This window comes from Strongylocentrotus purpuratus, unplaced genomic scaffold, assembly GCF_000002235.5.
Source record: "Strongylocentrotus purpuratus isolate Spur 01 unplaced genomic scaffold, Spur_5.0 spur5_scaffold_20, whole genome shotgun sequence".
In the NCBI taxonomy this organism is placed as follows: Eukaryota; Metazoa; Echinodermata; class Echinoidea; order Camarodonta; family Strongylocentrotidae; genus Strongylocentrotus; species Strongylocentrotus purpuratus.
The window spans coordinates 18,411,102-18,433,304 of NW_022145606.1; the positions used below are offsets into that span (position 1 = coordinate 18,411,102).

General features: G+C 36.4%; 1 long non-coding RNA gene across 1 annotated transcript; it reads left to right on the top strand.

The window, feature by feature from the left end:
* Window positions 1-459: 459 nt before the first annotated feature.
* On the top strand, window positions 460-4,851 carry LOC115927270. Its single transcript, XR_004065538.1, has 3 exons — window positions 460-589; window positions 1,378-1,532; window positions 2,025-4,851. It is a non-coding gene; the product is annotated as an uncharacterized LOC115927270 (long non-coding RNA).
* The last annotated feature ends 17,352 nt before the right edge of the window (window positions 4,852-22,203 follow it).

The window sequence follows — 22,203 nt, forward strand, 5'->3', positions numbered from 1 at the left end:
GAAGACCACTAGAATCCGATAGAAACCAGTAGATTCTAATGGTTTGAACATGGGTGTAAAAATCTTAAGTCAATTACCATTAGAAACCTTTACAAACCAGCAGATCGAGCCCATATGTCAATGGATTTGAAAACCAGTTGAAACAAATAGAAATCAGTAAGATCTAGCGCCGCCTCGATCTGAATCAGTCTGACTTTATTTATTTAAAACCCCAAAACAGGGATGAAAAACTCTAAAATGTCATTAGTCATTATATTAATAGTTTTATTTTACAGATTGTGCAACATCTTGACATATGCCCTGTAAGGTCTGCAATATTGATCAAGACTATACAAGCCCCAAAACCCCAAAATGCGACTGCCGCCTTTTTTAAACGGCTACACAGCTGGCATCTCTCTGGGCTACACTAACACTGTGTGTGTGTGCACATGTAATCAGTGCATGCAGTGTGTGCGTGTACCCAGCCAGACCATGCCTTATGTGACACACACACAAGACAGCCATTCCTATCCTCAACAGCTACAGGAGCCAGAGCAGAGAGACAAAATCTTGTTATTACTTTGTTTTCCCCTGCTATTCTTCAATATGGGTAAGTCTTAGATTTACCTAATTTATTTGCAATATGTGCAGTAACTGTTTTCTGTTTTGAAACGTAGTAATTAATGTATGATCGTGTCTACTAGGAGTGCTTTCAACGCCTGCCGCAAAGATGAGAAATGTATTGTATTGTCCCATCCATGTATTTTTATGTTAGATCTTGATGCAAGTTGTGCATTCACCTACACATGGCTTTAAAGGCATCGTTTAACAATGTTAAATCTATGATGCATGGCCCTACGTATTATCAGTGTCAGTGATATGGTGTAATATTGAAGCCCTAACAAAATTGCACTTCAAAATGATCATGAACTTGATGAAGTGCCTCAAAAAGTAAAAAACTTTGACTTTTGAGTGACCGGTTTTACCATACTCATTTTCCCCAATAGACTGTAGTGTTATAAAACCATTGGGGAAAACGTTTTTTGAAATTTTGAATTCCAATCATAAATATCTTGATAATCAGACAAGCCGCCCCCCCCCCCCCCGCGCTTATCCCGAAAGAGTGCGTTAAGGCGGTACTCCGTTTCTGCAACGCACCCTAATTTCAAGACAAGCGGGGAAGGGGGCTTTAATCACTTTATGGTGTGTTCGCAGTTTCGCACAATATAAACAGAAGCCCTCATCTGGAAATAAACAGCTAGACCCGTAAATGGTAAACAAAATTCCTCCCCCGCAGGCTGTACAAATAATTTTGTAGTAGGCCTACATGTATGTGTGTTGCACATGCATCAACCGTTCAATTTGTTTTAACTTTATTTTTGTTCTTATTAATTGTAGGCATCTTTTGACATCTTTTGCCGAACAGTGGATTCAAAGCATATTGTGGACACAGTAGGCCTATATTGACGTGAGACCATGCAGAAAATGCTACTTTCTCTCAACCTCCTGGATCAGCATTCAGCAGCCTCGTGACACAGTTGAAGCCATTATCGGTAATTTGTAGATGTACTTATATTATTTCTGTACATATATTTTTAATTTTTCCCTGATCATGACACTGATTCGAAATGCTTATTTTTCCTAAGTTTCAAATATATAAAATTCAATAAATTTTAGATCACTAAAACCTGCAGGTATATTGCAATAACCGACCATATTTTGTGAGTTTCAAACAGTGTTCTTTTCCCTCCTTAGCAATGGAGCTTTGATTCTACTTTCATCAGCAAACTAGATTGTATTGATAATTATTTGCAAAAAAATCCTGATTCACGTTTGCATTGAAACAAATGTTTAAAATACAAAGGTATGTTTTATATTATGTTTGTGAGCAATGAGAGATTATTTTTATTTCTGATAAATCTTTGAAACTGCACTTTTCTGACAGAATTCATTATTTAATTCATTGTTTACATTCTGGTTTTAAAATGGATAAAAGTTTTTCTTAACTTGTTTTCCTTTCTTTTTGCTCTATATTCATGCATTAGAATTCTTTGCGTGTATGTACCCTGGATCAAGCAGCACTTGCATTATACAGGAGATTCCACCCAAAATCTAAACCATGAGTCCAAGCTGAAGAGGAATATTTCCAAAATGAGGTCTACACACACACACAGGTTACTTTCCCCTTCATTATAGAGATAATGAGAGAGAGATGGGGGGGGGGATGAGTTATAGCCACGAACCTGAATAGCTTAGATGTAGAACTGAGATGCCCATCCATGTCACTTGCCATTTTAATGAATTACAGGGTTTACAAACATACATATTAACCCTTTGGGTAAAAGATCTCGGTATTTGCGTAAATATGTTATTACTATTTATGAAGTAGACCTGTTTCATAATGCTATGTAGTAGATCAGTCTCATACTCGACCCCACCCCCTTCATATCACAATGTCAATTCCTAAAACCTGTGGCAAATTATATAAGTTGGTAATAGAGAAAAATTGAATGAGGTAGATGCAATACAAATTGATTCCAATCTTAAGCACTTAGGACTTTATTCAGGTATGGCACGTGAACCGCCCAAAAAATTCCAAAAATGCTGCATTTTTGTTTGATGTTTAAAGTGAACGGTAACAAAGGACCTACATGTTTTTGTATATTTTGGACTGCGCATATTCAGTGATCTCTGTATTATAATATATAGAAATGTAAAGCATATAGAACTTTATGTCAACTCCAGCATCATATCTGAACGAGCCTTAAAAGACAATCCAACCCTTGTAATAAGTTCATTGAAATGGAAGCTGAAAAATAAGAGAAATAGAAAGGCGAAAGTTTGAAATAAATCGGGCCAATATAAAGGGAGTTGTGATAATATATAAATATGAGATCACTAAATCCATGCATATCTCAATGAAATGCTAGAGCGCCGTATGGCAGCCGTGCTAAAGCCAGGGTAATAATCGGGAGCGCCAGGAGGGTCAAATCTGACTGACATGAGCGCTACACAAGAACCCACTATTATTATTATTATTACACCTGTAGTCATGGGACAACTCTCCCATTTGTTAATGAAATATAATAAATTCTCTTTTTATTTTAAGTGCCTTCTCCCTTTGAGAACTACTCAAAATATATTATGAATAGCACATTATTACAAGTCCTCTACATAGAAAAGCCACTCGTGGATCATACATTTTGAAGAAAAAAAATATTTAAATCATTTTGTGTGTTGAAATAAATGGGAAAGTAGTCCAGCAGCTCGTCATAGTGACATTACCGATTCAGCCAATTTAAAATGCCCTTAGGTTTAGTGATTACAGCTTTCAACAATCCATAACCACCTTATTTTCTGTCAGATTTAATTTGCTATTTTTTAAAAGTATAGTTGTCTGTTAAGGTTGGATTTCCCTTTAAAAAGTGTAAAGGGTAAGCCCTATGTAACATAATGTGATTAGGCCATTTTCGTTATAAATCAAATCAAAGTACCGCGGTACAAATTATTTCTTTCACCTATTAAGAATAATTGTATTTCAATAGTCAGAATGCGATATGCAAACATGTGTTGTTAGGTAGGGCAAGACATAATGTTTGTCCTACCTATAGTACTAGCAACACGTAATGTATTCAATTTGTATTCTGACTATTTAAATACATTTATTCGTAACAGGTGAATTTAATAATTGGTAATGAGGCACTTAACAAGGAAATACCGTATTCATTAAATTTGATTACAATACGAAAATGACCTACATACAGTACATGTATTCATATGGATAGGAAATCTTTGAACTGTTATGTCGTTTTCTGAGGGTTCATAATTCTACAAATGAAGTAGGATTCCTAATTCTGAAAATGAACTAGGATTCGTAATTCCAAAAATGAAATATGGTTCATAATTCAGAAAATTAAATAGGGCTCAATATACTTCCAAAAGTTTATTATTCTGAAAATGCAAATAGAACCCTTTATCCTTTTTGGAATTACGAACCGTCAATATAATGAATCCTATTTCATATTCAAAATAATACCATTTCATTTGCCGAATTATGAACCCTATTTCAATATCGTTATTAACGCCCCTTTTTCAATTCCAGAATTATGCACCATTTATATTTTTCGTAATTATGAAATCTATTTCATTTTAAAATTCAAACCCTTCTTGAATATGGACCATATTTCATTTGTTTATCGATTTGTCATAATTTGTCATAATACACTGTACTATCAAGTTACATTTATTGATGAACAGCATATCACAGCACTTGTCAAAATAGTAAGACCGTAAATGAATTTGTTTTGCTTGTGAATGTAGTAGGCTTATATTATGTAGTACACAATATTACATTTCCAATTGCTGCAACTTCATATCAATCTTTTACATGTACTATGACAATCTACAGGTCAAAATCATGCTTTGTGTAATCATTTGTGAATTATTCTCTATTTAATATACATGAATGAAGTCCTTAAATTTGTGCACATGAACTTATTCTCCATGGTGGAAAATTACTAACGAAATTTCTCAGCAAAAACTATTTCTCATTGTTTCTACTCATGATGGCTACCGTAAGATAACTATTGCAAATTGCCAAACCTACTCTTTTAAACATCTACTCCAAATTTTCAAGATTGATTTCTCTTTGTTAAAACTGGCCATAATTTCTAGACAATAATTAGCCAATTTAACATTGTTTTTGTTTATATTTCTTCTTTTGTTGTTGAAATGTGTAAAAAAATCCTTTTTCATTTGAGCTGTTAACTTTGCTTTTAAACGTTCATGTCATTGTAATCACTATATGATGTATGATATTCTGACAGATAATTAAAGGATACACTGTTAAGTGTTAAATATGATAAAGATGAACCAACATGATCGTGATATCTTTTGTTAACAGACGTTTGCGAGAGAAATGGCTGAACCTCGAGAAAATAGTTAATTGTGTTGGAAGCAAACTTCATGCCAGCTCCTGTCATTTTCGTGTCTACTTTGCAGACCAGCATGCCCTTTTAAAGTACAAAAAAAAAACAAGGGCTGGCAGATTTTGTGAGGAGTACTGTGTTGGAAGTGCATTGATGTAGTAGAATTTAAACTGATCAAAAAAATGTCAACCATGTAATGTAACCAATGCTGTGGTTCAATTGAGGATTCCTACTTGTGTTCTACTGGTCTCCTACCGGTTCCATAGGGGATTCATACTTGTTTTCTACTGGTCTCCTAATGGTTCCAGTTGGGATTCCTACTGGTCTCCTAATGGTTCCATAATGGTTTTCCACTGGTCTTCTACTGGTATCCTAATGGTTTCTGTATGGATTCCTACTGGTCTTCTAATGGTTCCAGTTTGGATTCCTACTGGTCTCCTAACGGTTCCATTAGGGTTTTCTACTGGTCTTCTACTGGTATCCTAATGGTTTCTGTATGGATTCCTACTGGTCTCCTAATGGTTCCAGTTGGGATTCCTACTGGTCTCCTAATGGTTCCATTAGGGTTTTCTACTGGTCGTCTACTGGTATCCTAATGTTTTTTGTATGGATTCCTACTGGTCTCCTAATGGTTCCAGTTGGGATTCCTACTGGTCTCCAAATGGTTCCATTGGGGTTTTCTACTGGTATCCTAATGGTTTCTGTATGGATTCCTACTGGTCTCCTAATGGTTCCATGACTTCTTTTTTACTTGTCTAATGGTTCCAGCACTTCTTTTCTACTGGTCTTCTAATGGTTTTTATATCGATTTCTACTGGTCCCCTACTGGTTCCAGTGGGGATTTGTACTTGTTTCCTACTGGTCTCCTAATGGTTCCAGTTGGGATTCCTACTGGTCTCCTAATGGTGCCATTAGGTTTTGCTAATGGTCTTCTACTGGTCTTCTGCTGGTTCCAGTACGATTTTTTTCTACTGGTTTCTAATGGAAAAAGCGCCACTTTCCATATTGAAACCAGTAGAGAATTGACCACTAGAAACCGTTAGAAATCTGTACTGGTTTTCTCTACTGGTTTCTATGGGATTTTCGACCTGGGAGAGAAAGAGAGAGAGGGAGCAGAGACAGAAAAAGATAGGAATTGAGCGATATAGCGAGAAAGCGACACTTTGAAAGAAAGAGAGAGAGAGAGGGGGGGGGGGGACAAAGACAGACGGACAGAGAGATTGAGAAAGACAAAGAGAAAGAGAGAGGGGAAAGAACGATAGAGGGAGTAAGAGGGGCGGGGGGAACGAGAGAGATAGAGGAAACATGATAGAGAGAAATGGAGTGGATGATAAGATTTTTTTTTTCTAATGCTTTAATGATCTAAACAATATGACATCAATTAAGTTCGAAATGGAAATGAGACTTGATTAAGCGAATAATGAACAAACTGAGAGAAATTATGACAGAGGAAGAGAGAACAAGAGAGATAGAGAGGGGGAGTGTGCGTATGGAGGAGGAAGAGACTATAAAAGAGAAGTTCAACCAGGGGCGGCGGAGCATATTCCAAATTGCGGGGGGCACCAATAAAAAAAGGGCACTTTCTGAAAAGGGGCACCTACAAAGGAAAACCTTAAAGTGAACATACACCATTTGTATACATTGCTATATATAGTGCGGTATGGTATGTAATCCCGTAGGATTTTTGTGCCAAAGTTGATTTTTTCGCTGTTTTGGCTTCAAAAGGGTCCCAATTGGCCAAAAATGATAGGGTCCAAATTTTCAAACCCCTCCTTCATTTCCTGGGGGGTCCTAGACCGGGAGCTGGGAAAGAAACCAATTTTCATGTGCACAGATGTAAATATCGCATAGCTTCACATAACAAATTGACCGTCTGGGATGTTCTAAGTGGTGGGTGTGGCCAGGGGGACGCCCCCACCAAAAAAGTGTCCCTTTTGTCGACAAAATAGTATTGTGTAAATAATATTTTAAGGAAACCTGGAACCACCATGAGTTTGGTGTCATATGAAAGAGAGTTAAATTATCTACATTTTGATACCAATTATAAAGAATTCTGGATTAATTGACATTACAAATTTTAGTAAAAAACATGATTTTTGTGATTTTTTTTCGAAAAATTTAATTTGATCAAAAAACATTATTTTCCATATATCAAAATTAGAGAATTGCATTTGTTCATAACTTTCCAGGAATTTGCTTGTGTACAACGACTATATCCTGTGCGAGGGAGAGGTTTATTTATCGTTTCAATAAAAAGTTATAGCAATCCAAAGTTATTGATTTGATTTCCACAAAAACAACATTTTTGCCCATTAAATACCCTTATTCTGATATCAATTTCAATGAGTGATGTAGTGTGTGAAATACAAATTTTGAGCCAAAAAGGAGCTTTATTGTAGATATTCCTCTGATTTTTGCTAGTATATCGGTATATTAACTGGACAAAAGTGATTAGAAATTTAGTAGTGCAGAAAGTTCAAAGGGTTTGGAGTGCTGAGTGTAATTAATAAGTACTTCACCTGTACTCTGGGATGTTTCAGGAAATGTGGGCATTGGCAGTTGCCTCCCCTTCCCCCCCCCCCCCTCACCTCCACCCCGCCCCTTCCAGTCGCTTGTCATAATCTTGCCAATGCCCAAGACAAGTTAGTGCATCGATCAACATGAATATAATATAATATCGCCATATTTGGTTTAATGGTTTATTTTGCCTGACTACTTAAAGAAAACACGTGTATGCATGTAAGCAAGCAATACTCCGCATAATTCCTATTGTGATTAGATTTGAATGACATAAACTTTTCTCCAAAAATAGTTTCGGCTAGGTATGCAAATTTATTTTTTCTCTTGATTACAAGTAATTCGCTACAGAAATCGAAGGAACCTTATGAAACTACTTAATTCGATTGAATCTCAGTTTTAGTCTTTGTGTGTTTCGAATAGGAAGTTCCAGAACTACAATTGAGATCAATTTGAAATCTTTTCTGCTTAGCCATGAATAATTTAAAATCGTTACTAACTCCTTGAACTTCTAAGGATCTCACGATTTGATGATTGGAAAATGTCATTAGGTACCAGCTTATAATTTTGACAATACATCACCGTCTACATTAGAGTTCTATCATGCCTGTTGCATAAATCATATGGTCTTTTTGAACATGTTGCTGAAATGACATGATTTTCTGTGATTTTTTTCCCTTTTTGGGAGGTAAATTATACTTTTGTATGCCTTTGTTGGAAAATGACAAGTCTCCCAAATTTACAATTATGCAAAAAAAAATGCTTATTTAGAAGCATTCATGTCAGGGCCTGCAGAACGGTAGGGCTCGAGCCCTCCTCACTTTTATGAAAAAGTATGTTAAAGAGAAAAAGAAAGAAAGAGAGAGAGAGGAAGAATGAGTGACCTGCCAGTGTCACAAATGAGGTATCAAAATATGCTCTTCTGACCGTAATTAAATACCTAAAACCCCTGAGCTTCCGGGGGTTCCACAGCCTGGACCTCACCAAGGGCACTAAGGCGGGTCCCTGAATGCTCATCTGACCATAATTAAATGCCTTACACGCTGAGCTTAATGGGACACAGCCCCATGGACCCTACTTCAATTAGTGACATGCCAGTGTCACAATTAAGGTATCTTATATCTGACCGTATTTAATGCCTAAAACCCGTGCAGCTTCCGAGGGCTTTGTCTCATGACCCCGCCGGGGCAAAGACACTGGACCCCACGCCAATTTACGCTGCACTCGCTCGCACTCGCTCTACCTGATCGTTAATACTCCACTTTGAAAAACGTTCCGCGGGGCCGGCATGTAACGTGTAAAAGTGGTGGTGGTGCAGATTTTTCTTCTACCCCCAAAAAACGTTTTTGCTCATTACGCCACTGCCCCTGAAAGGTGAGCCTCCTGGAATGTTTGCCCCCTCCCCCAATCCCAAACTGTTGAACTTTCTGCACTACTAAATGTCTAATCATGTTTGTCAAGTTAATATACCGATATACTGGCAAAAAGGCTGAGGGTAATATATATACAATAAAGCACCTTTTTGGCTCAAAAATTATTTGTCACACACTACATCACTCATTGAAATTGATATCAGAATGTAGGTATTTTAATCATCCATCTTTTGACACCAAATACATGGTGATTAGAGGTTTTAGTTCAAAGTTATCTTCAAAACTCGATGTAAACACACCAAACATGTCCTACACTAATGCACGTACATGTGCACACAGTTATTACGCATGTGGGCAAAAATGTTGTTTTTGTGGAAATCAAATCAATAACTTTGGATTGCTATAACTTGTTATTGAAACAATATATAAACCTCTCCCTCGCACAGGATATTGTTGTGGTACATAAGCAAATTCCTGGAAAGTTATGAACAAATGCAATTTTCCAATTTTGATATATGGAAAATAATGTTTTTTGATCGAATTAAATTTTTCGAAAAAAAAAATCACAAAAATCATGTTTCTTACTTAAATTTGTAATGTTAATTAATCCAGAATTCTTTGAAATTGGTATCAAATGGTAGATAATTTAACTCTCTTTCATATGACACCAAACTCATGGTGGTTCAAGGTTTCCTTAAAATATTATTTACATAATACTATTTTGTCGTCAAAAGGGACACTTTTTTGGTGGGGGCGTCCCCCTGGCCACACCCACCACTTAGAACATGCCAGACGGTCAATTTTGTATGTGGAGCTATGCGATCTTTACATCTGTGCACATTAAAATTGGTTTCCTCCTACCAGCTAGGTTGACCCCCACTGGCTCCCGGTCTAGGACCCCCCAGGAAATGAAGGAGGGGTCTGAAAATTTGGACCCCATCATTTTTGGTCAATTGGGACCCTTTTGAAGTTAAAACAGCAAAAAAAAAAATCAACTTTGGCACAAAAATCCTACGGGAGCTGTCTCAGTGACATACCGTACCACACTAATACCCCTACATCGTCAGGATTGTGACTACGATACCAGGGATACCATCAATATTTTTTGTTTTCCATACTTTTTCCCTCCACAGGGATTTTATTGATTTTCATTTGCAACAAAATAACAAACATATTTTCAAGGTACTTTTCATTTATAATATAAATAAAATTGACTACTCCAGATACGAATATTTGTTGAACTGTTGAGTTAACAGAAGACACACATATTTTCAATAATGTATTTCTGACATTCATAGAGAAAAGAAAGAAAAACAATACAAAAGACTCATTATCGTTTGATTATTTGGCTATAAAATCAGTTTGTTGTGAAATCAATATTCACTTCTCTCTTCACGTGGTACAAGATACTGCTCGAGCAACATACCTATCAGTTTGATGTGATAGTTATTTTTAAGTGTTCTTCGAGCGAAGCAAGCGAGCAAGAATTTAAAGATTTGTGGGGTCGCAGTGCGAAAAATTGTATCTTATAAAGAGGACAAAAAATAAACTCTGATAAGGTTTAGGCACAATCTATTTAAATGAAGGAGACTGAACAGTTCTTTTATAAGTAATATAATTATAAAAACTCTTAATGTGAGCTCTAGGAAAATTATAGAAAAGGGGGCTCTACGTTGCTTTCAATTGGGGGTGCAAGTTATGGAGAAAGGTAAAGTAGGCACTTATCAGAAGGGAAAAGGGCAGTTATTAGAAAAGAAAAGGTGCACGTCTTAAAGTAAAGAGGGCAATTATCAGAGGTGAAAATGGGGCACTTCTTGCACCTGAAAAGGGACACTTAACAGAGATGGAAATGGGGCATCTGTTGATGGAAAATGGCACCTATCATATTTTGATAGGGGCATTTATTGGATGTAAAAAGGGGCAGTTTGGAAAGGGAAGGGGCTCATAACAAGAGTAACCGAGGGAATTAGGGGCACGTGCCATAATAAAAGGGACACTAAGAGGAGGCGCGATAGCTCAGTCGATAGAGCAGTGATCTCGTAATCAAAATCAAGCATGAACGCGGCCTAAGTGACGTGCAAGTAAACCTCTCCTCGAGATATTTCCTTTATCACCCTAGATATCATTATTTCATTGAATTTTAAGTTGCTCGCTGCTCTTCTTTTGCAATATCAACTGATCTACTTCAAATATCTCAACATGGGGGACCGCAACCAAAAGAAAAACATGAAGAAAACCTCCATCAAAACCCGTGCGAATTATTCCATTTTGAGCGATGAGCTTGCTGATGACTCTGCCGATCCTACAGGCCCAGCTGATCACTCGGATCCCGGACTGGAAGTTGCCGGTGATGGGGGCTCTCTCCCGTCGTCTGGAGCACAACTGGCTAGCTATCTTAAAGCTGCGACCGCCAATTTTGAAAGGATGATGGAGAAGGCAATGAAGTCAATGATAGATAGCATCGGGAAGGTGGAAAAAGCCCGAGAATTCGAAGGCCTTCGAATTAATGACTTGGAAAAAAAGAATGTTGAGCTAGAAGAAAAAATAGACAGAATTGATAAAGTTTGCAAAGATTTGCAGGAGAGAGTAGGGAGCCAAGACAGAGAGGTGAATAAAGCTGAGCGCTTTTCACGGAGAAATAACTTCCGCATCATTGGAATAGCGGAACCAAAAGAAGATGTTTCTGAAGATTGTGTCAAGTTAGTTGAGGATATTCTGAAAAGTAAATTTGAGCTGGATGTGAAGGTGGAGCGAGCTCATCGTGATGGAAGGAAGGGGAACAAACCAAGGCACATAATTGTGAAAATCATCTCGGACCGAGATAAAGTTCATGTTATGAAAAACGCCAGAGAAGCTCTGCAACGTGAAAAGTTTTATTTTGCTGACGATTTGACCAAGGCTGATCTCAGTGAAAAGAAAAAGCACATCAAGGAAGTACAAGAGCTGTATACAAAAGGAACCAAACTTCGCTTCTTTGCTGGGCTTTGGAGAGGAAATGGTGGTGTCCCTTATTTTACAGCGTAGTGTGACTTTAAACCACATCCCCTTGACCACACATTGAGCTGCCATCGACCACACAAAGAGCTCTCTGTTTATTTGATTTATGATGCGAAGTAGATGTAGATCCATGGTCACATACCTCCTCACTGAATGTAACCAGTTTACAGTAATTTACTTCTGGTCTAAATGTATGTCTTCTTTCCATTCTACCTTACATTCTTTTGTAATATTCGTGTTAGCTTTTCTTTTGTAAACAGTACATAATTTAAGGAGAGGGTTTTACTGTCAGTTGTTATACATGTATATATATGTATTTTTGTTATCTTTTAATCTTTTTTCCAGTGTTCTACTGCTTGTTTCATTTTTGTTTTTCTTTTGCACTCTCTATCGATTCGCTGTTTTTCTTTTTCTTTCCAATTTTTCTCTCACCTTTTCCGTGTTTTATCCTGTTCTTCCTATGCCTATAATGCATATTTTTGAGTATACTCAACCGTTTTTGTTGATTATATATATGTCCTTTTCTTTTGCACGTAGTAGGCTGCCTTTCTTTATGAATGAATCTTTTAATTATGAATACAAATGATGATGATATACTTAACTATTTTTAATCTAGCGCAGACTCGTTAGAGTATGATCTTGGTGATGGCAATGACGCTGTCACGAGTAACTGTAATTATTGTACAGAAAGCCAATTCTCTCAAAAAATAGGTAATTCTGGTGATAACGAGCTTTCTTTTCTACATTTTAATGTTCGTAGTATGCAAGCAAACTTTGATAAATTAAATGTATCTTTGCAGAACATGTGCTACAGTTCTACGATTATAGGAATCTCTGAAACTTGGTTATCGAGTGAAACTGAAGGAAATGTATTTTCTCTTCCAGGAAGTAATTTAATTATGAATAATCGACAAGATAGGAGGGGAGGAGGTGTCGCTTTGTATGTCCCCACGCAGTTGAAATATCGAGTTTTAAATGAAGTTAATGTGATGAATGATTTAATGGAAAGTGTTTTTGTAGAAATATTTTTTCCTGGCAGACGGAATGTTATAGTTGGGGTCGTTTATAGGCCGCCACAAGGTAATGTAAATTTGTTTATAAATGAAATGCAAACTGTGTTGTCAAATTCAATATTTTTGCATAAAACAGTCTTTGTCATGGGTGATTATAATGTTAATCTTCTTCAACACGATGAGAATGCATACGTTTGTGACTTTTTGAACATGTTTATATCTTTCTCTTTATTGCCCTTAATAACTAAACCTACCAGAGTTACAGACACTTCTTCTACTCTCATTGATAACATTTTTTTGTAATGTACGACCTTTACCAGATGCGGGTATTATAATTTCAGATTTGTCTGACCACTTTCCAGTTTATGCAAGGATGTCTTTTGGTATGAATATCCGTAATATTTCTAGTAATAGATATATTCGTAAAAGTAATCCTACCAGTATTGCTAAATTTAGAGATGAGTTGTTAGCAAGTGATTGGAGAGAAGTATTGAGTGATTATGATGTTGATAGCTCATATGATAAATTCTTAAATACCTTCTTTTTGCTGTATGATAAAAATTTACCTTTATGTAAATGTAATAGTGGAAATCGTAGAACAACCCCTCGATTGCCATGGATCACTAATTCTATGTTGAGGTCAATAAATAGGAAAAATAAGTTGTACTATAAGTATAAGATTAGTAAATCTCAGTCTTCTCATAGGAAATATACTATTTATCGGAATACACTTACTTCAACCCTACGTGCTGCTAAGAAGCAGTATTACTTTGCTCAATTCCAGGCGACACATAATGATATAAAAGGGACATGGAAAGTGATTAGGAATGTTTTTAAGCCAAAGCCAAAGCGTCTGATGTAAGTAAATTAAACATTGATGGGAATGTAGTGGATGATCCAGAAGTTATTGTAGATAAATTCAATGAATATTTTTGTAATATTGGCCAGAATTTGTCGCGTGTCATCCCAGAGTCTCAAAAAACATTTCAATCTTTTTTAGAAAACCCTAATCATAATAGTTTATTTTTATTGCCAACGACTGTAGAAGAATTATTTGATATTGTACATTCTTTAAAGAATAAGAAAAGTCCAGGTTGTGACTTTATAACAAATGAGTTGATAAAAAATGTAATTGATGGTATTGTACAACCCCTCGTACATATATTTAATCTATCAATGACCACTGGTGTTGTACCCATGAAAATGAAAATTGCAAAGGTTGTGCCCATTTTTAAAAAGGGTGATGCCCTTATCTTGAATAATTATCGTCCTATTTCTTTGTTGAATTCCTTTTCTAAAATTCTTGAGAAGCTAATGTATACTCGGACGATAACATTTATGATGAATGCTAACATTTTGTCTAATTTTCAGTTTGGTTTTCGTGAAAAACACACTACCACTCATGCTATTCTACATTTGGTGGACAAGATATCCAGTGCCTTAGATGCACACATGCATACAGTTGGTGTCTTCTTAGACTACTCTAAAGCGTTTGACACTGTAAATCATTATATTTTAATAGATAAACTGTGCCATTATGGTGTAAGGGGAATAGCATTAGATTGGTTTAGAAGCTACTTAACAAATAGGAAACAGTTTGTTACTTTAAATGGAATTGATTCAGATTTGAGGGACGTCACTTGTGGGGTCCCACAGGGATCCCTTCTAGGCCCGCTTTTGTTTATTGTGTATATAAACGATTTTCAACTTTCCGCAAAAATGTTATCATTCATTTTATTTGCAGACGACTCGAGTGTATTTTTCTCTCACAGAAATCCACAAACTCTTTTGCAGACTGTAAACTCTGAGTTGACAAATGCGACTTTGTGGATTCATGCAAACAAGTTGTCTTTAAATCTTAAAAAAACTAATTATATGCTCTTTAGTAATTCCCTGGGTATATTGCCTGGAAATGTAATGTTCAATGGTGTTGAGATTGAAAGAGTATCTACATTTAAATTTCTTGGCCTGCATATTGATGAACATTTAAATTGGAAGTACCATATTAGTAAACTTTGTAAATTATTGTCAAGAAATACTGGTGTAATTTATAAATTGAAATCTGTGTTCCCACTGAATATTTTACGTATGTTGTACGGAACTTTAATTTTGCCATATTTGCACTATGGTGTGCTAGCTTGGGGCAACTCGTTCAAATCTCAAATGGATAAATTACTACTGGTACAGAAAAGAGTAATAAGAATTGTTTGTAATACTCACTATCTTGCGCATACAGATGTTCTTTTTCATAATAGTAGTGTTTTGAAAGTTAAAGATATTTATCATTTACAACTAGGAGCCAAGGCTACTGGTAGTAGACCAGTAGCCTTGGCTAGAATATTTAAGAAAAATAACCAAGTTCATAGTTATTCCACACGTCAGGCGCAAGCATATCACTTGCCTCTTGTTAGAACGCAATTTGCCCTTACTACTGTGGGGTCCACTGGACCTAGGTTTTGGAATTCCCTTGAACCAAGAATAGCGCAATCAGTCAGTATTTATGTATTTAAGCGCAAACTGAAGTTACTATATTTGAGTCGATATCGTCTAGATTTATAGTTGTGATCAATATTTAAGAAAATTAATTACTATATAGGTCAGCATAATTCTACTCCCATCTATTCATCTGTCTGTCTTTTTTTGTTTTTGTCTGTGTTTCAGTCCTGTTGCTCGTTGTATTTTCCTGTTTCTCTTGTTTATAGCCATTATTTAGTAGTCAGTAGATTTTATTATACTTATCTATGTTTATATTTTATCAGTTGTTTAGTTAGTTTAGTTTTGTCAGCACTTAAATGTATGCATTTATTCTTATCTGACGAGTTTTGTTCTTTTAGGACGTATTCATAAGCTACTCATGAGGGACCTTAAATCCACAAGCCTTGCTTTCAACCAAGGTCACCTCATCTTTCTTTTGTAACGCCATTATCTGTAAACTTGTTATATTCATGTCATATTTGTAAAGTGTGTTATGAAAGAAAGATAAATAAAACTTGAAATTGAACTTGAACTTAATCCGGTGACCCGGGTTCGAAACCAAGGCGATGCGCTATTGCCCTTTGGTAAGGCATTAATCCTCATTACCAGGTCCATCGGAGAAGACCTAAAGCCGTCGGCCGTCTGGTTGCTTTAATACTTACAAGCATTTATGCTTTCTTAGCAGTCAGGTAAAATAACCACCACCAGCACCACAACCACTACTTATTAGAGGTTGCATTTAAGAGAAAGGGGAGGGGTTCTTATGAGAAATAGAAAAAGGGCACTTATCAGAAGAAAGAAGTGCACTTATTAAAAAGAAAAAGGGGCACGAGTCAAAGTAAATAAAGGGCATTTACATCAGAGGTGAAAAAGAAAATTTCTCCCACTTAAAAAGAGCCTAAAGAGGCACTCACCAAAGATGAACAGTGGCACCTATGAGAATAGAAAAAGGGCACTTATGAGAATGGGATTGGGACTATTATTGCAAAGGACAAAGGGCCCTTATCATATCATAATAGGGGACATTTATAAAAGGTGAACAGGGACATTTATGAGAAAGTGAAAGGGATCTTGTAAAAAAAGGCAAGGGGCAGTTCTTACAAGGAAAAGGAGCACTTGTCCTATAAAGAAAAAGTGGCTTTCACGTTGGGGGTCATATCTTGTCACCCCCCCCCCCCTTCGCCCTCGAGAGCCGCTTCTTGGTTGAATTCATTTTCTGCAGTGAAACAATAATTGCGTCATTCGTCCCATCGCACGCCACCGTTAATCACTCCGTTGTTATCTCTTCTATTTCACTATTGGCAGTCCTAGCGAGGAGTAGCTAGATACATGCTCGGTACTGTCACGTCAGCTTCATTGAGACTTCACTTTTATACTCGTAAGTGCCGTCATATGCAGTAATCATTTCCCAATTATTATTCGATATATTTCTTATCTTTAGACTTTGTGATAAATTTACGCTCCGGTATTCGATAGAATAACTCTCCTCATACTTCTTGATACATTTATGCTGTGATATTCGATAGATTTTTTCTCTTAAACTTTGTGGTACATTTACAATCTTAGTCAGACTAATAGTCAATAGATTTACCCTCTACGCACTATTCAACATATTTACTTTGTACATTATATACAATTCAGCGGATTTACTGATCTCTACATACTATTTGGTATATTTGCTCTCTATATTCAAGGTGATGTATTTACTTTCTACATTCTATTTGATATATTTACTATGTGCATACAATTTGATGTATTTAATCGCTACATACGATGTGATATCTTTACTTAATTCAATTTATTTCAATTCATTTATTCACTCATTATATTAAGGCGAGGCGTCAAAAATATCGATACCAGCAGGCTGCCGCCTCACGTATTGGCGCATCGAGGCTGCAATTACGGCCGAAGCCTGGCTGGGGCAATTATTTTTCACTTATTAGCCCAGCCGGCTTGCGCCAGGCTGGGATCTGAGGCTCGGTTTCCATTCGAAAGGCGGCAGCCGGCGCATGCTTTTGTTCAGAGACCATTATGATGACATCATGAGTTGATTGAGGGTCCTACCGCCAGCGGTAGCTGGCTGAGCTAATTTAAAAAATGCAGCCAGGACGTACAAGTGCAGTTAGCTGCCGCTGGCTGGTATATTTATTTTTGACGCCTCGCCTAAAATATATACAGAAAATTGCGTATGAACGCATACATGTATGACAAATATGAAAACAAAGATAGACATAGTAAATTCAGTAATTGACAGCACAAGTAACATGAACTGAGTGGGGATCAGATTACAGATCTGTTTAAAGATCTTGTGAATTCGACCCCATTGTGATGTATAAATTGCATTGTATAATGTTGCATGTACAACAACAAGAGGGAGAGAATACATAAACATCTGGGTCAGGGAGAAACGAGAGAGGGAGATTGAGAGATAGAGAAAGAGAGAGAGAGAGAGAGAGAGAGACAGAGGGGGAGGGGGGGGGGGGAGATGAAAGAAAATTGAAGGAAAGAAGGGCAAGAAGATAAGTAAAGTTAATAAATAAGATGAAATTATACCCAATCAGAATAATAATACATACAAAATATTTTAAAAAAACATACAAACCAGGGATATAACGATTAACATTGGAATAAATAACAAACAACAGGTGACTCAATGTGAATAAGATTGTAAAAGCCTTTCTTTGTATTGTCTCTCAAAAACGTTCTGAGAGCATGCACATTTTAGATTTGGTGGCAATGCATTCCATAGTTTGGGACCTGCAGTCTTTTGAGAAACTGAAGTTCTTGCATATTGGACGTGAAAATCTGCATTTGATCGAGTAGAGTGGGAGTGGATTGCAGAGTTAATGGAAAATTAACGTATCAGGGATAATGGCGAGATCTATCACTGACGAGACAACATAAAAATGGTCAGTCTTAATTTATAGAAATCGAATACATTCAAAAGTTTTAATTGAATGTATAAAGGTTTAGTGGAGGCAAGGAAAGGCATTTTACAAATTATCCTCACTGCTTTTTTTTTGGAACCTATATAGTCTCAACATTGTTTCTTGAGAAGCTGAGGCCCAGACAATATTGCAATATATAAGAAAATGGTAAATGAGCGTGTATTATATGGATAACAAATTATTTCTAGGCAGATAGTTTAGTTTGTTCATTACACCAATATGTCGTGAAATTGTTGTACATAATGTAATTAACATGGTCATACCAAGGTAATTTGTCATCAATTTGAATTCCTAGAAACTTTTTGTAGGATACTATTGTGATTTCAGAGCCATTTAGATATTACCTTATAGTTGGAAGATCAATATTTCTTTTGGTGAAAATTATTATATGAGTTTTGTTTGCATGAAGTAGTAGCATGTTAACTTTGAGCCATTGGGCGACATGATCTAGTTCGTGATTTAGAGTTTGAATAAGGGTTTCTTCATCTGTGTTTGATAATGAAATCGTAGTGTCATCTGCACAGAGGACATAACTGAGTTTGGAACAACATTTATGAATATCATTTATATATATTACAAAAAGTAAAGGGGGCTAAAATTGAATCTTGCGGAATTCCACATGAAATATTTTGCATATCAAATTGGTTTTTATTGTAAGCAGTGAATTGTTTTCGGTCATCTAAATAGCTTTGAAACCATTTCAAAGGGATACCCTTGATGCCTAAACAAAAGAGTTTTGCTAATAATATTTTATGATTCAAACAATCAAATGCCTTTGAAAAGTCCAAAAACACACCGATAGATATATTTTTACTATCCATAACTCTCGAGCTGGTATCAATAAATTCAATAAGATCAGAAGAGGTTGAGTGTTTAGACCTAAAACCAAATTGATTACTGAAAATCAACTGAAATCTTTCAATGAAAGTGACAAATCGATCGTACATGCATTAATCAAGAATCTTTGAAAATATTGGAAATGGGACAATAATTTGAATACAGGTTAAATTGACCCTTCTTAATTTACCGATTTACTGTTTGCATATTATTCAATAGATGTACCACCTTAATATGACTACTATTCAAATGATTTACTATCTAAATACTATTTGATAGATTTCCTACCTATGTAGGCCTTCTATTCGAATGATTTACTATCTTGGATAAATGTGACAAATCAACGAAACAATTGCCTCATTAACATGTACTTAATATTCAACTGTATTCACCGACCTCGAAAACTGTGACACGTCCACCAACAGGTGACTCCTCGATATTTGTTTAATCAACTCTATTCACCGCTAGTGACAACAGAATGGGTGTAGTTACGCGTAATGAAAGCAAATAAATCTTCTTCTTTTTTCCTGAATCATCTGTTCTTCTGTTTAGAAGTAAACTATATTGCTGTTCATGCTGAGAACTGTGTATTTTTAATGTAGAACGCTAGTATACTCCTCAGTAAAATTCTTCACACGTAAAACTCTAATCATGATCTTTCCAAAAGAGCAGTGAAATTACTCTTATCTAACGAGGAATGTCTTTAATACGAATACAGTACATTGACAAGTTCCAAGTGGCATGATTGTCATTTTATTTATTAAAAGGGATATTCAAATGATATTCTTCGTGCTGTTGATAACAAGAAGGCTGCTTTTCTGGTTTACTAGATTTTTCATCAGCCTTTGACAACTGTTGACCTTAAATTGTTACTGAATCATTTCAAGTCTGTTGGAATAGGAGGGGTTGTGCTCCACTGGATAGCATCATATCTCGATAACAGATCACAAGTTGTTAAAATCGGGGAAATTTTGTCATCTCCCGTTAAGATTCCCTTTGGTTTGCCGCAAGGGTCAGTCGTCAGGCCATTGTTTTATATATATATATATATATATATATATATATATATATATTTGTATGTATATATATTACCCTACATGGTACATCAACCGAACATCATAACAACCCTAACCATAAACCCTTACCCTAACCCTAAAAATTGTCTTTAGAATTATTGACCTGCTAATGACAATGTCTACTTAAAGGTAAAGACCAGTATTGGAAACGCCCCAACTGCAAAAAATGAAATGGAAGCTCTTATTACCAATCATGTGAAAAAATACGTTTTGACTAATACATGATGATAAACAAATTGTCTATTGGGATGTGAGAGATAACCACACGTGTCGCGCACATGTGCGTAGATCCATATACATCTTTATGTGTACAGTGCTTGTAACTTTACGAAGACTGGGCCAAATTTCTTATCGTTTTGATGATTCCAGAACCTTGCAGTACACACCAATACTTATATGCTAGATGATCAACCTTTTCTGATCGATTCCACAACGTTTCTTTCACAATGCAATCGCATGACCAGAACTGGTCTTTATCTGTAATGAGTCACTTTTTCACTCCAAATGTTCGTCCAATGACGCCTAAAGTAAAACATGTATTTGTATGATATATATATAACCCTGCCTTGTAAAGCGGACATAATACACACTAGTATATTACCCTAACCCTAAATTCAAAACAATACAACTTCTTAAACTAATGACTAATGCTTAAACCCTTTCTTTTGTGGGAGGCCCGTAAGTCTTCTCTGTCTACAAATGAACGTTAAGGGCAGTAATTCTACTGTTCAATCTTTAACAGGACAGGGAAGGAGTATAAGTTAAACTTTCATGTGTAATGAAACGCCGATAATACCAAAAACAACAACTAAAACAATGGGTGCACAAATAAAATGCACAACAGCGTTTCGAAGGGAGGTACTTGTTTTCCCAAAGACAAATTCCGAACATTTGTTGAGTTATCCGCAATTTTCGTACTTCCGTTAAACGATACAGATTTCTATTTTATTTTCGGAATTATGAACCTTCGGAAGTATGAATTTTTTTTTTTCGGAATTGTTTTCCTTCAGAGTAACGAAGCTTCGGAATTGATGACGATTCTGTAGGACGTTAACGAATTTGCTTTGCCCTGAAATAAATCGAATGCGCATAACAAAAATCGGAATGCCCTTAACTGGAATAATTGTGCCGATGAAATAATTTGGACTTTTTGAGCATTATGAACTTTTTAATGCTGATGGACATGTGTACCTAGCCTTGTGGATTAATTTATAGGGCAAAAAACATGCAGTAATTGTAGTATTTACTGTAAAATTAACTGTTTCTCCTGGAGGACTCAACTTTGTATTGGACTCCTATCTTCACAACTGGTCCCATATGTTCACTTGTATGGTTGTTAAGTTTGCTTATATGCCAACCAGTACAATATATGCGCCTGGAAAATCTTCTTTAACAACCTTTTGAGAGCTTATTGTGTGACTAATCACCCATTGATATCAGCTTATACAGACACCAAAGACTCTGAATTCTATTCAAGCTAAGGGGCTTGGGTTGAATAACCCTATTGAAAGTAAGTGTCCCGTCCATTGACTTCTAGCTTTATTCCATAAGCTGAAGTATCAAGAGCCATGCCACCTAAGGGGAAGAAATCTGAGAGAATCATGGCTGCTGCTTCTTCTGATGTATACCCTACTGATCATTGTGACCAGATCGGCGAGGAAGTTAAGGACTACTTCAGAAGTCTCGAGTTCCGGGACCTGTTCCAGGCATCGCTAACTGATGCAATCATGAAGCAGATGACGGAGCTTCGGGACAAGCTGGAGAAGGCTGAGGGAAATATACTCAAGCTAGAAAACGATGTCAGGGAAAAGGCGGCCATCATAGATCATCTCCAGGAGAAACAGTCACGCATCATTGGAGACATCCGTGCACTTCATCAAGGACTGAATGATGCAGAGCAATACTCACGTAGGAACTGTGTAAGACTCTATGGAATCCCAGAGCAGTCCCATGAGAATACCGATGCCTTGACGCTTGACCTCGCCATCAACGATCTCCAACTCAATCTGAGAGCTGTGGACATCGATCGTTCACATCGAGTAGGTCTTCCGCATCAACCT